This window comes from Lycium barbarum, chromosome 7 (assembly GCF_019175385.1).
Source record: "Lycium barbarum isolate Lr01 chromosome 7, ASM1917538v2, whole genome shotgun sequence".
Taxonomy (NCBI): domain Eukaryota; kingdom Viridiplantae; phylum Streptophyta; class Magnoliopsida; order Solanales; family Solanaceae; genus Lycium; species Lycium barbarum.
The window spans coordinates 67,306,040-67,319,231 of record NC_083343.1 but is presented as its reverse complement, the minus strand read 5'-3'; positions in this window follow the sequence as shown (position 1 = coordinate 67,319,231).

Sequence of the window (13,192 nt, the reverse complement as noted above, 5' to 3'; positions counted from 1 at the left end):
AGCCAAAGATCAATGACTAAGCTTCAGAAATGTAAAAAGATAATTATAAGAGCCAGAGTGGGGATTGTACCTTTTACTATGACGAGAGCTACACTAAGATAAAGGAATACAAAATGGAGCCTTCCGTTCTTATATAGTTGGATCTTCAAACGATTTCAAGCCTAGTGAATCAATTTTTCACCAGTATGCAATTGTATCCCAATGGGATAGCCAATATAAGGATACCATAAGATTGTAGTTCAGTCATATACCCCGTTTTATGACTAGATGATACTCGAATTCAGAAATTCGACACAAGCCAGTAGATCTGGAGGTGAGCTCTTATTGCGGCCAAGTGAAACCAAGTGCAGCTATTTATGGATATTGGCGTGTGACATAAATAGTGTGTTTTATGGCTACGAACGGGCCGGATTTTAGCTAAGTTTACAGAAGGGCCTCTGTCAAAATTTTTGCAAGTTTCTAAGAATTAACATTCTAGGACGAATGTTTCTAAAGGGGGGCGGGGGAGATGTTACATCCCGTACTTTTGTACATTGAATTTGTCATAAGTTAACTGACATAAGTTTAAGGACAAAATTATTTTTGAGGTTACAAGTATCTATGCTATGTGTAACAAGCGACAAGTAAGGGTCTTGGAAGTTAAAGGTTGAACGAATCGAAGTGTATAAATTTTGTCAGTGTAATACCCTCGGTTGTCGGGCGATGGTTTGAGTTGTTCGACATACGTGAGTAGACCCGAGCCCCGGAGAATGTTGGTCATGTTCAATTATGCAAATAAAGAGACTGGTGTATAAAAGGATGAGATCCCGAAATAATTTAGGACATAACAAGTGTGACAACGGTGATTGAGAATAATATTTGGTATACATATAAAGAGGTTATGGACTAGAGTTCTACCACATGATCATGATAATGAGTATGTAAAGTGTGTTAAAAATGATTAATCTTCAAGTGAACTATGATCAAGAAATTAATTATGGGGTATTTTGGTTAAAGGTTGAAATAAGGTGGAAAGGTAGAGAAGTAATTATGGTTTTATAGGATTAAGAGAAAAGTACTACTTATTTATGATGTTTTCCACGTGGAGGCCTTGGGAAAGTGTAGCTAGTGACTATGCTAATAGATGAATAGGTGGCTTGCTATCTTTAAGATATAAATATATTGCATTGAGTCTTATATAAAATTTGACCCCAAGGTCCATAAAGTAAAGGGGGGGGGGGGGGGTTTGTAATTAAGACCTTATTTCTTTTCATCTTTAAGAGATCTATTTTCTTATGCAGCAACGTAGTGGAGACAATATACTTTTCCCAAAAACAATAGTGTTTTCATTATCCCAAGGAAGGAAAGAATGTAATATTCCTCAAGAAAATAACGTAATCTTCCTCAAGAAAACAACGTACAGATTTTGGTCTTTTTTTCTACTTCGATCCCGTTGTTCTGTTTTACTTTGTTGTTGAATCCGGGCTCTCTTCAAAGTAAAGTAAGATTGAAGAAGAGTAATTCTTGGCATATAAGGTAAGAATTCTCATATTCTTGATATATTTAAGTTCGTACGGGCCATAGCTAAATTGTGGGATGAGAAATACGGAATTAATAGCAGGAATCGTATTTTGATGTTGTTGTTGGCTTATGGGCTGTTTGGTGGCTGCTTTGGAATTTGTTATTGTTGTGTTGTTGAGATAGTATCCTTGTATATGGAAAGTAGTTGATATTGTAATTGTCAGCTGTTTTGAGGGTGATCTAGAGGTGGATTTGATTCTAGCTTGTTATGAAATTGTTGATATTGTGGTTGATGTTTCTGCTGAATTGGAATCTCGGGGATTGTTAAGTTTTCAGGGGAAATGTTGGTCGAATTTTGTTAAGTAACGTGCTAGCTTAGACTTTGGATTCTGAGTGTACTATAGTTAATACTTGATATCCATAATGTTGTTGTAGATTGGGAAGCCCGGGATCTGATTTGTGGTTAGCTTGGAGCGGATAAGGTATGTTAAGGCTATTCCGTTTCCTTCTTTTGGCATGATTCTTTACGATACGAACGAACGACAAATATATAAACCCCAAAAGTAACTCCCACTCTTAGACACATTAGGGGAATTATGACTTGACCCCAAATGCTACCTTGTTATATATCGTTCATGTCTATGATTCCGACAGCTTTACTTATTGAACATTACTGCTTCATAACGACACTTGAAATCCTCATGTCCTTACTTGAAACCCACATACATATCTACAGGCCTCTACAGACATACAGAATCATATGACGGGACAGGGCCCCGCCATACCCAGAATTTCCATACATACAAAATATACGGAAAACAGAAGATATATACCAAAAGTGTACGCTCCGGATCAAAGGAGCTCTTCAGAACAGCAGAATCAGAACCCTACGCTGGCGGCGTATCACCTGGTGCGTCTGTACCTGCGGGCATGTAGCGCAGCCCCCGAAGAACCGGGGGTCAGTACGAAGGATGTACCGAGTATGCAAAGCAGAAACATAACAACATAATCATAATCTGAACTGGAAGCATATGTATATAGCGGACAGAACCATAAATCGAACGGACGGACGGAATCATAATCCCGACAGACGGACAGAATCATGGTTCAGACAGACAGATAGAATCGTAAAACATACGGGCATACAGAATCAGAATCCATACAGACATACAGACTAAATCGTAATCCAAACGGACGGACAGAAGTATGCCGGACAGAATTATGCATGCAGAGTCATACAGAGTCATACAGAATCATACAGAGGCATGTGCTTGTATAAAAGCTGATGGCACATGCATACATACATACAGATCCCGGCCCTGTCTGGGGGCGCGGTAAACAGAACCCGGCCCTCTTAGTACGGGACGTGGTGGACAGACAGAATCAGATCAAATCATATGCCATCCTGGCCGCCATCCCCATACACAGATCATAATATCATAATCATACAGATATAACAGATCCCGGCCCGCACGCCGAGGGACGCGGTGAACAATGCAGAGAAACATGCACGATAACAGAACCTGGCCCGGGACGAAGTGAAGGAATGCATTGAGACAGCCACGAACAGATTAATGAGAAACCACATACATACAGACTCACATACAGACTCAATCAGACTGAAGGGTGCCAAACGGCGAGCCAAATCAGAGTATCCAGACAGTATCCATAGTACGCGCCTATATCCTACTTGGGAAGGCACGACAGATTATTATCAGAATCAGATTCTCAGATGTTCAGAAGTCATTTTGTATGAATTGCATAAAAATAGTCATATCATAACCAAAATAATAGTCCAGATGTTTTCTGAGAAAATCGGACAAAACGGAAGTATTTAAAGTTATACAGAAGATATCGGGCCTTGTGGGCCCGCCTCGGACCAACTAGAGGCAACATACGTAAATTACTGATAATAGACCTTATGAGGTCATCCATAATCGTTTGGAAGTGTTCCGACTCCGTTTAGGGAAGTTTCGTACAAAAATTCACTTTAAAGGCAATTTGTAAGAAAATGGTTTCAATTGTACTGAAGGAATTGGAGCGGTTTTCCGTCTCAAATTCCGAGGAACGGAGTCGTACTTAAGGCTCGCGGCCGAGCCTATCACATCCAGAACATGCCTAAGAATAAAGGGGAAGGCTTTACATACCTCGATTGCGCCTTATGCTCGCTTAGCTTCACTTCCAATTTCGTCCAAAATCTACAAATGGTCATGTTTACCAATTGTCAAATTCAAGCCTTTAAGAATCCAAATTTTATTACTTGCCTACCGATATTTCGGCAGCATTTCCCCTATACATATAGCCTCCCCGAGATTCAACTCGGCTCAACACAACCAACAACAACCCAACAACAACATCAACAACATCAACAATTTTCATAATTCGCAATATACGCAATTAGTCTACTTTATGACATAATGCAATAATCCTCATTTCGACTTCACACTTCCAAATCAATACCAACATATGCCGTAAAACAGCCCGCACATTATTTTCCAAATTTTCCCAACCAACCAATTCGCGATATAACTATTTAATAATTTTATTTCCGCAAAGAGGTCAAAATTAACACTAACAACATCAGTAACAACATCCTCCACATTCTACAAGTTAAATACATTTGTTTTCATCCAAAATTTTCTTCAAACCCCATTCTACAATTCAGCCATACCAACAAACGAATTTATCACGTTATTTCTTCGTTCTAATCCGTTAAAACTCTAAATAAACTTGTTAATAATAAAAAAAAAGCCTTATTCATACCTTAAGTGCACAGCCACCACGTCCACCCTCTTATTTTTAGTTGATTTTTAGCTCAAATCGAAGGCAACGCGACGTAGAACACTTTTCTCTTCATGGGCTTCGGGATTCGGGGCTCCGATTTTGGTCAAAAACTGATTTCTTTTCTCTAGGCTCTCCTCTCTCTTTTTCTCTAGAGTTGTCCAGGTTTCTTGATCTGAAAATGAGGGAGAGAAACTGATTTTTTTCTATTAAAAGCGTGGGTAGTGGGCCTGACCCGAATTGGAATCGGGTTGGGCCCATTTCACTGCCCAGCTTGACCTTTCGACCTTAAAACGTCCATATCTCCTTGTACCGACGTCTCCTGGGAGCCCACGACCTACCATTGGAAAGATATTTCAATTATCTACAACTTGTATTTCTGGGCGTTGTCCCAATATCCAAACTTATAATGCCGTTTTTGCCCCTCCAAGTCAGGTCATCCGGAAACGTTTTCTTAAAAATATTTGTTTGGAGGGCTTCCACTTTGATTTGGCCCCAGGGCCCTTCACGGGTTGTGTTTAAATTTACATATACGATTCATATAACTTTTCACATGTCCCAAAAAAATCTTGATGTGTGGGCCCCACCTCAGCTTACAAATAATTCGACGTTCGAAATTGCAGGATATGACATTCTCCCCCCCCCCCCCCCCTTTAGAACATTCGTCCTCGAATGTTCGATTGACCTTAGGGGGTCTCGTGACACTTCGGGGAGGTTCCTTTCTTTCCTTCAAAATTCCTTTCAACGTTACGATTGCCATCAACATCTTTCACCTCTTGCCACACTTCTCGGTTCCTTACAACGTTGTCATAATTTCACGTTACATCAAACAGGTTCATAACTAGAGCCAGACGCATAAAAGCATATCGGACAGATTCATAGTCGAAGCCAGATGTACGGAAGTATGTCAGACAAATCTGAGATCGGAGTCAGACGTACAAAGAGGTAACAGCCAGATTCGAAATCAGAATCAGACGTACAGAAATGTATCAGACAGAGTCGTAATCAGAATCAGACATACGGAAATGTATCAGACAGACGCGTGATCAAAATCAGACGTACAGAGATGTATCAGACAGATTCATATCCAGAATCAGACACACAGAGGCGTGTCAGACAGATTCGTAATCAGAGTCAATCGTACAGGGGTGTGTCAAACAGAAACGTATTCAGAATCAGACGTACAAAGATTTATCAGACGGGAACATAATCGAATTCAGGAGTACAGAGGCGTAATAGGCAGAGCCTTATCAGAATCGGAAGTGCAGAAGTGTAACAGATAGAATCTGAATTAGAATCAGATCACTCCTATTAAGGCTCCAGTGATTTATGGAAATTTCTCTTATTTGTAAACTTGTTCGCCAAGTTGTCATACAAATCGTCTTACGTGTTGCTTATCGATTCTTCTGAAGCATTCTGCTTATTCACATTTCTTATCCTTCATCTTTCCTACTATCCATACTCATTTTCCTTTCCAGATATCGTCACACCAGACTAAGTTATAATGTAATCGGGGTTTTTCTATTCTTTGACAACATTCGTGTCCTCACCCCCGCTTTGTTTCATGTATTCGATTTAGTAAAACCTTCCGTCTATCACAACATCAGCCGCCGGGACTCGGCTCTCGACCCATACATGCATCAGACGAAAATCGTACACATACATATACACACATACAGATATATTTACTAATATCTTACTGGCGAACGTCTCTGACTGTTATTCGAATTCGCTCAATCTCCCGAGCGGCATTGCACCTTTTCTTTTCGCCCACTTAGTCCGCCTCGTTCTACGCGACCCCTGCAAGGGCACTAGTTACTCCACACATTCTCTTTCCCTTTAGGTTACCCCAAATTTCCATTTATATCTATCATACTTATACTAGTGAAAAATTTTGCATTACTTCCCGGGGGGGTCACCCATCCCAAAATTGCCCTGGCCTTAGCACGCTTAACCTCGGAACTTTCATGCATTTTAGCGCGTTACGGCTAATATAACTTCGTCGATTACCCCGCACGACCTTTGTCACGTAACTTAGGGCAGATCGGGGTCTTAGCAAATTTTTGGAAAATTCTCGTAGCGGGTCCCACCCCCGGCTAAGTCGTACCATTACCCTGTTGCCTTTCTGAATCTTCAATATTCACTTTCATACACATATACATATGATTACAGACAGCCCACAGATTTAAGTCTTCATCCCACAAATTCCGTCTCCAAATAGTCGGCGAAATCTGACAAAATATTACCGTAAGATGCTCTCCAACCACCAACAGAAGAAAACTAAATTCCGACGAGTATCGCGGAATCTTTTTGTACTCAATCTACATATTTACCTCCATATTCCTGGAAAAATTTGGGTAGAGTTTCCTCTGTATTTCTTACTATCCGAAACCTGTACACCAGAAATACCAACCATGCCTCACACGGCCAACACATGCACGCATATATATACATCATATCATGTCATATCATAGCCACACGGGGCTTCTAACTTCAAATAAGAATTACAACGACGTCGACACTTACCACACGTGCCCAACTCAAACGGCATCGGAGGCACTTTCCTGTTTACTTTCAGCTGAGATTTCTAGATTCACACTGACGGTGGGGACATCTCAGTCGCCCTTGCCTTTAATCACTAGGTCTCTAATCCTTTTTAAATTTCCGTCGTCGTCATTGAACAACATTTTACGGATATCATACATACATCGAAAATTCTAGGAAACTTATGTACTCATAACTGATCAATCTCGGGTCTAACCTGGGGAGCTGCCGTGGGAACTGTGTCCCTCATCATCGTCATCTGTCTGGCCCCCATTCGCCTGGCCCCCGCTATTACCTGCATCTGAATCGGAGGAGTATAGGTAGCCCGGCAATTCCTGGTTCACTGATGGCCAGGACAAAGGACTAGAGTAGGGCGTAACACTCTCTGGAGAAGCCTGTCTAACATAATGCTCCACTACAGGAGCTGCTGGCATGTCCTCGGGGACCTCCTCCTCCGGCGTCCCAGAGGAATGCTCTAATGGCTCAGCATCGGGGCTATCCTCCTCCCTGGGGGTAAGAAACTCTGGAGGTATCGTCGCTGGGTCCTCCGAGGGGTCAGTATCATAACTATCTTCTCTGGGATCCTCTGCTCTGGTAATCAGAAACTCTGGAGGAATTGTCTCTGGATCCTCCGAAGGGTCTGTCTCAATCGAGTAGCTGGGGATCTGCCTACTCGGTCCTGGTGACGTCCTGGGGGCCTTCTTAGCACCCTCATCCCCATCATCAGAAGCACTCCTCTTCATTCTTTGTCAATCTGCGATCACCTGCAGGAAGAGGGTCAGAAACATTTTCCCCAATTACTGACATTTCTGCTCTTTTGGAGCCTCGCTGTAGATACAGCAATTCGTAGGAAACATCCTAACCATACAGCTTTATCGCACGATCTAAGATTCAAAGAAGGGTAACATCCTAGATGCCCTGTAGCCTCCACTTTATAGATGTGGTGCACAACACATCGATAAACAAGACTCTACTAGACACGGCCTATAGACATTCCGAGGACTAACCGCTCTGATACCACTTCTGTCACGACCCAACCCCGTGGGCCGCGACTGGTATCCTAACTGGATACCCATACGTATCTACTTAACAAAATTTCGTACCGTACAGATTTTTTTTTTTAAACAGCTGTGTACAGAATCAGGCCAATACAGATGCGGTGCGCGCGAACATATACATACCTGAACATACAGAAATTTACATATAAGCCGATAAGGCTAACATAGCAGACAGAGTCGTGAAATCGTACGCACCTACCTGAACAGATGTAACCCGTAACCCACATACATATCTACAGGCCTCTACAGACATACAGAATCATATGACGGGACAGGGCCCCGCCGTACCCAGAATTTCCATACATACAAAATATACGGAAAACAGAAGATATATACCAAAAGTGTACGCTCCGGATCAAAGGAGCTCTTCAGAACAGCAGAATCAGAACCCTACGCTGGCGGCGTATCACCTGGTGCGTCTGTACCTGCGGGCATGTAGCGCAGCCCCCGAAGAACCAGGGGTCAGTACGAAGGATGTACCGAGTATGCAAAGCAGAAACATAACAACATAATCATAATCTGAACCGGAAGCATATGTATATAGCGGACAGAACCATAAATCGAACGGACGGACCGAATCATAATCCCGACAGACGGACAGAATCATGGTTCAGACAGACAGATAGAATCGTAAAACATACGGGCATACAGAATCAGAATCCATACGGACATACAGACTAAATCGTAATCCAAACGAACGGACAGAAGTATGCCGGACAGAATTATGCATGCAGAGTCATACAGAGTCATACAGAATCATACAGAGGCATGTGCTTGTATAAATGCTGATGGCACATGCATACATACATACAGATCCCGGCCCTGTCTGGGGGCGCGGTAAACAGAACCCGGCCCTCTTAGTACGGGACGCGGTGGACAGACAGAATCAGATCAGATCATATGCCATCCTGGCCGCCATCCCCATACACAGATCATAATATCATAATCATACAGATATAACAGATCCCGGTCCGCACGCCGAGGGACACGGTGAACAATGCAGAGAAACATGCACGATAACAGAACCTGGCCCAGGACGCAGTGAAGGAATGCATTGAGACAGCCACGAACAGATTAATGAGAAACCACATACATACAGACTCACATACAGACTCAATCAGATTGAAGGGTGCCAAACGGCGAGCCAAATCAGAGTATCCAGATAGTATGCAAAGTACGCGCCTATATCCTACATGGGAAGGCACGACAGATTATTATCAGAATCAGATTCTCAGATGTTCAGAAGTCATTTTGTATGAATTGCATAAAAATAGTCATATCATAACCAAAATAATAGTCCAGATGTTTTCTGAAAAAATCGGACAAAACGGAAGTATTTAAAGTTATACAGAAGATATCGGGCCTTGTGGGCCCGCCTCGGACCAACTCGAGGCAACATATGTAAATTACTGATAATAGACCTTATGAGGTCATCCATAATCGTTTGGAAGTGTTCCGACTCCGTTTAGGGAAGTTTCGTACAAAAATTCACTTTAAAGGCAATTTGTAAGAAAATGGTTTCAATTGTACTGAAGGAATTGGGGCGGTTTTCCGTCTCAAATTCCGAGGAACGGAGTCGTACTTAAGGCTCGCGGCCGAGCCTATCACATCCAGAACATGCCTAAGAACAAAGGGGAAGGCTTTACATACCTCGATTGCGCCTTATGCTCGCTTAGCTTCACTTCCAATTTCGTCCAAAATCTACAAATGGTCATGTTTACCAATTGTCAAATTCAAGCCTTTAAGAATCCAAATTTTATTACTTGCCTACCGAAATTTTGGCAGCATTTCCCCTATACATATAGCCTCCCCGAGATTCAACTCGGCTCAACACAACCAACAACAACCCAACAACAACATCAACAACATCAACAATTTTCATAATTCGCAATATACGCAATTAGTCTACTTTATGACATAATGCAATAATCCTCATTTCGACTTCACACTTCCAAATAAATACCAACATATGCCGTAAAACAGCCCGCACATTATTTTCCAAATTTTCCCAACCAACCAATTCGCGATATAACTATTTAATAATTTTATTTCCGCAAAGAGGTCAAAATTAACACTAACAACATCAGTAACAACATCCTCCACATTCTACAAGTTAAATACATTTGTTTTCATCCAAAATTTTCTTCAAACCCCATTCTACAATTCAGCCATACCAACAAACGAATTTATCACGTTCTTTCTTCGTTCTAATCCGTTAAAACTCTAAATAAACTTGTTAATAATAAAAAAAAAAGCCTTATTCATACCTTAAGTGCACAGCCACCACGTCCACCCTCTTATTTTTAGTTGATTTTTAGCTCAAATCGAAGGCAACGCGACGTAGAACACTTTTCTCTTCATGGGCTTCGGGATTCGGGGCTCCGATTTTGGTCAAAAACTGATTTCTTTTCTCTAGGCTCTCCTCTCTCTTTTTCTCTAGAGTTTTCCAGGTTTCTTGATCTGAAAATGAGGGAGAGAAACTGATTTTTTTCTATTAAAAGCGTGGGTAATGGGCCTGACCCGAATTGGAATCGGGTTGGGCCCATTTCACTGCCCAGCTTGACCTTTCGACCTTAAAACGTCCATATCTCCTTGTACCGACGTCGCCTGGGAGCCCACGACCTACCATTGGAAAGATATTTCAATTATCTACAACTTGTATTTCTGGGCGTTGTCCCAATTTCCAAACTTATAATGCCGCTTTTGCCTTTCCAAGTCAGGTCATCCGAAAACGTTTTCTTAAAATTATTCGTTTGGAGGGCTTCCACTTTGATTTGGCCCCAGGGCCCTTCACGGGTTGTGTTTAACTTTACATATACGATTCATATAACTTTTCACATGTCCCAAAAAAATCTTGATGTGTGGGCCCCACCTCAGCTTACAAATAATTCGACGTTCGAAAATGCAGAATATAACAGTATATGTATTCATTATGTTACTGACACCGCGCCACGCTATAGTCGGCCAGGTACGACACATAGATGTGCAACCACTTATTAGTTGGCTATTCACACCGAGTCCTGATACAGGCCAGGTACGTTATACACACCGAGTCCCACTGGGGCCGGGTACGTTATATAGATATGATGGCGATAGAGGCCCATGGATACTTATGCATTGATAAATGGTTTTACATTAAAGCATGCACGATTCTTGCCTTCGGGGCTATTTACATTTCTAGTCATTGCCTTCGGGGCTACTTACATTGTTATTCTGCCTTCGGGGCTATTCATATTACAAGTTGTTTCTCGTACTTTAATGTTGACTTATATCTCACTCTTTATGATTACTGCTGCCTTACATACTCGGTACATTGTTCGTACTGATGTGCCTTTGCCTGGAGGCGCTGTGTTTCATGCCACACAGCCCCATATTGCTTTGCAGGAAAGTTATACAGGAGTTTGACTATAAGATGTCCCAGGCTATTAGCTAGATTGGTAAACTCCATTTTGTTCGGAGTGATGCCACGTCAGAGTATTTCCTTATGAGTTTAGTCATATGCATTATGGGTATGTTGGGGCCCTGTCCCAACTTGGGTTTTGATATCGTATCTTACGTTAGAGACTTTTGCATATAGAGTCATGTATACAGTATGTCAGTCTTGTAAGCCGATGTATCATTATGCATTACTTTACAGATTTTATATGATTACAGATTTTACTTGATTTAAGAAAAATGAAAAGAAGGTTTTTGAAAAGCTTTCATTATGCATTTCATTTCATGATTTATGAGTCCAGTGAGATTATGAGTATAACGAGAACCAACGGGTTCGCTCGGCTCTAAGTAAGGGTCGGGTGCCCATCATGCCTTATCAGCATTGGGGTGTGACACATAACCTCCAATGGATCTATCTCGATAGAGGGAAAATTCTCCGATGGGTTAGTATCATAAGAATGACTGACTCTGGAAGCCCCTGGACCATCAGCCTTCATCCCCATAGTAGCCATCTCACAACTACAAAATAATCAGGGTTAGGATTGAAAATATTTTATCCTATGACTTAGCTCTATCGCATGATCCAGAATAGAAAAGAAGGTAACCATCCTAAATGTCCTGCAGCCTCCTGTTTATAAGTGCTGAGCGCATCACACCCATAAACAAGACTCTGCTGGACACGGCTTGTAGACAACCCTAGGACAGAACTGCTCTGATACCACTTTTGTCACAACATAAACTTGAGGGCCATGACGGGAACCTGACAGTACTAGCCAAGTACCATCCGACATGCATCTGTAACATCAACATAAATATAGGTGGGCCAATAGGGCCATCATATACCTCAATAGACTCATGAGGAAAGCATGCCTGCATCGAATAATCTAAAAGACTCATCTGTATGAATATGCTGGGCATACTGTATGAGCCAATAAGGCTGTCATAACCACTTGTGACGACATATAAACTCTTAAGTCTAGACATCATCTGACTGTACATAACTGTCTAGAAGACTCTACTAGAAAACATAATATAACGTCACCGGGACAGGGCCCTGCCATACCCATGCAGATGTGCATACATAAATATACATAAGACCATGCTGACTCCTCGCATCTCCGGAACTAATGGAGTGCATCAACCTCATCTGCTGAGCTGACATCCTAATACATGGATCACCAACCTATATCTTGGGACCAGTAGGCATGAAACGATGCCCCCCAAGAAATAGGGAGTTAGTGTGAATAGTGTACTGAGTATGCAAGGCATGGAAACAATATATATATAAGAATCATGAAAAGAATCTGAGACATGAGAATCAATCTGTGGATCTGAATGTATCTGTATGACTATATACCTGACAGTGTTTGTATAACTCAGAATAACTGAAAGTGCCTCTGAGGGCGTATGATATGCATGCTTTCTTTCAAAAATCATAAACATATATCATAATATAACTATTAGTGTTGTGGAACGTACAACCCGATCCATAAATGTTAATGCTGAGGAACGTGCAGTCCGATCCATATATCATATCATGTCGGCCCCTCTGTGGGCATCATCATCATCATCGTATACCAACTGATCAGGTGGTGATGCGTATATAACGCCTATCCCTTTCCCCATACCCGATATACATATAATATACTCGTATATAACGTCTTTTGGTCATGGGTCAATATGCATATGTATAAATGAATGCAATGCATAAGTAAGATGAATAAATAGAACTCTCGGACTGACATAAAGTCATGCTACCGCCGATAAACGTCTTTGAGATAATATCATCAATATACGTAATCTCAAGACCCATAAATAGAAGGAATAATCATAAAAGGGGTACAAGGATATCAAAGATTAGAACACTCCTAATG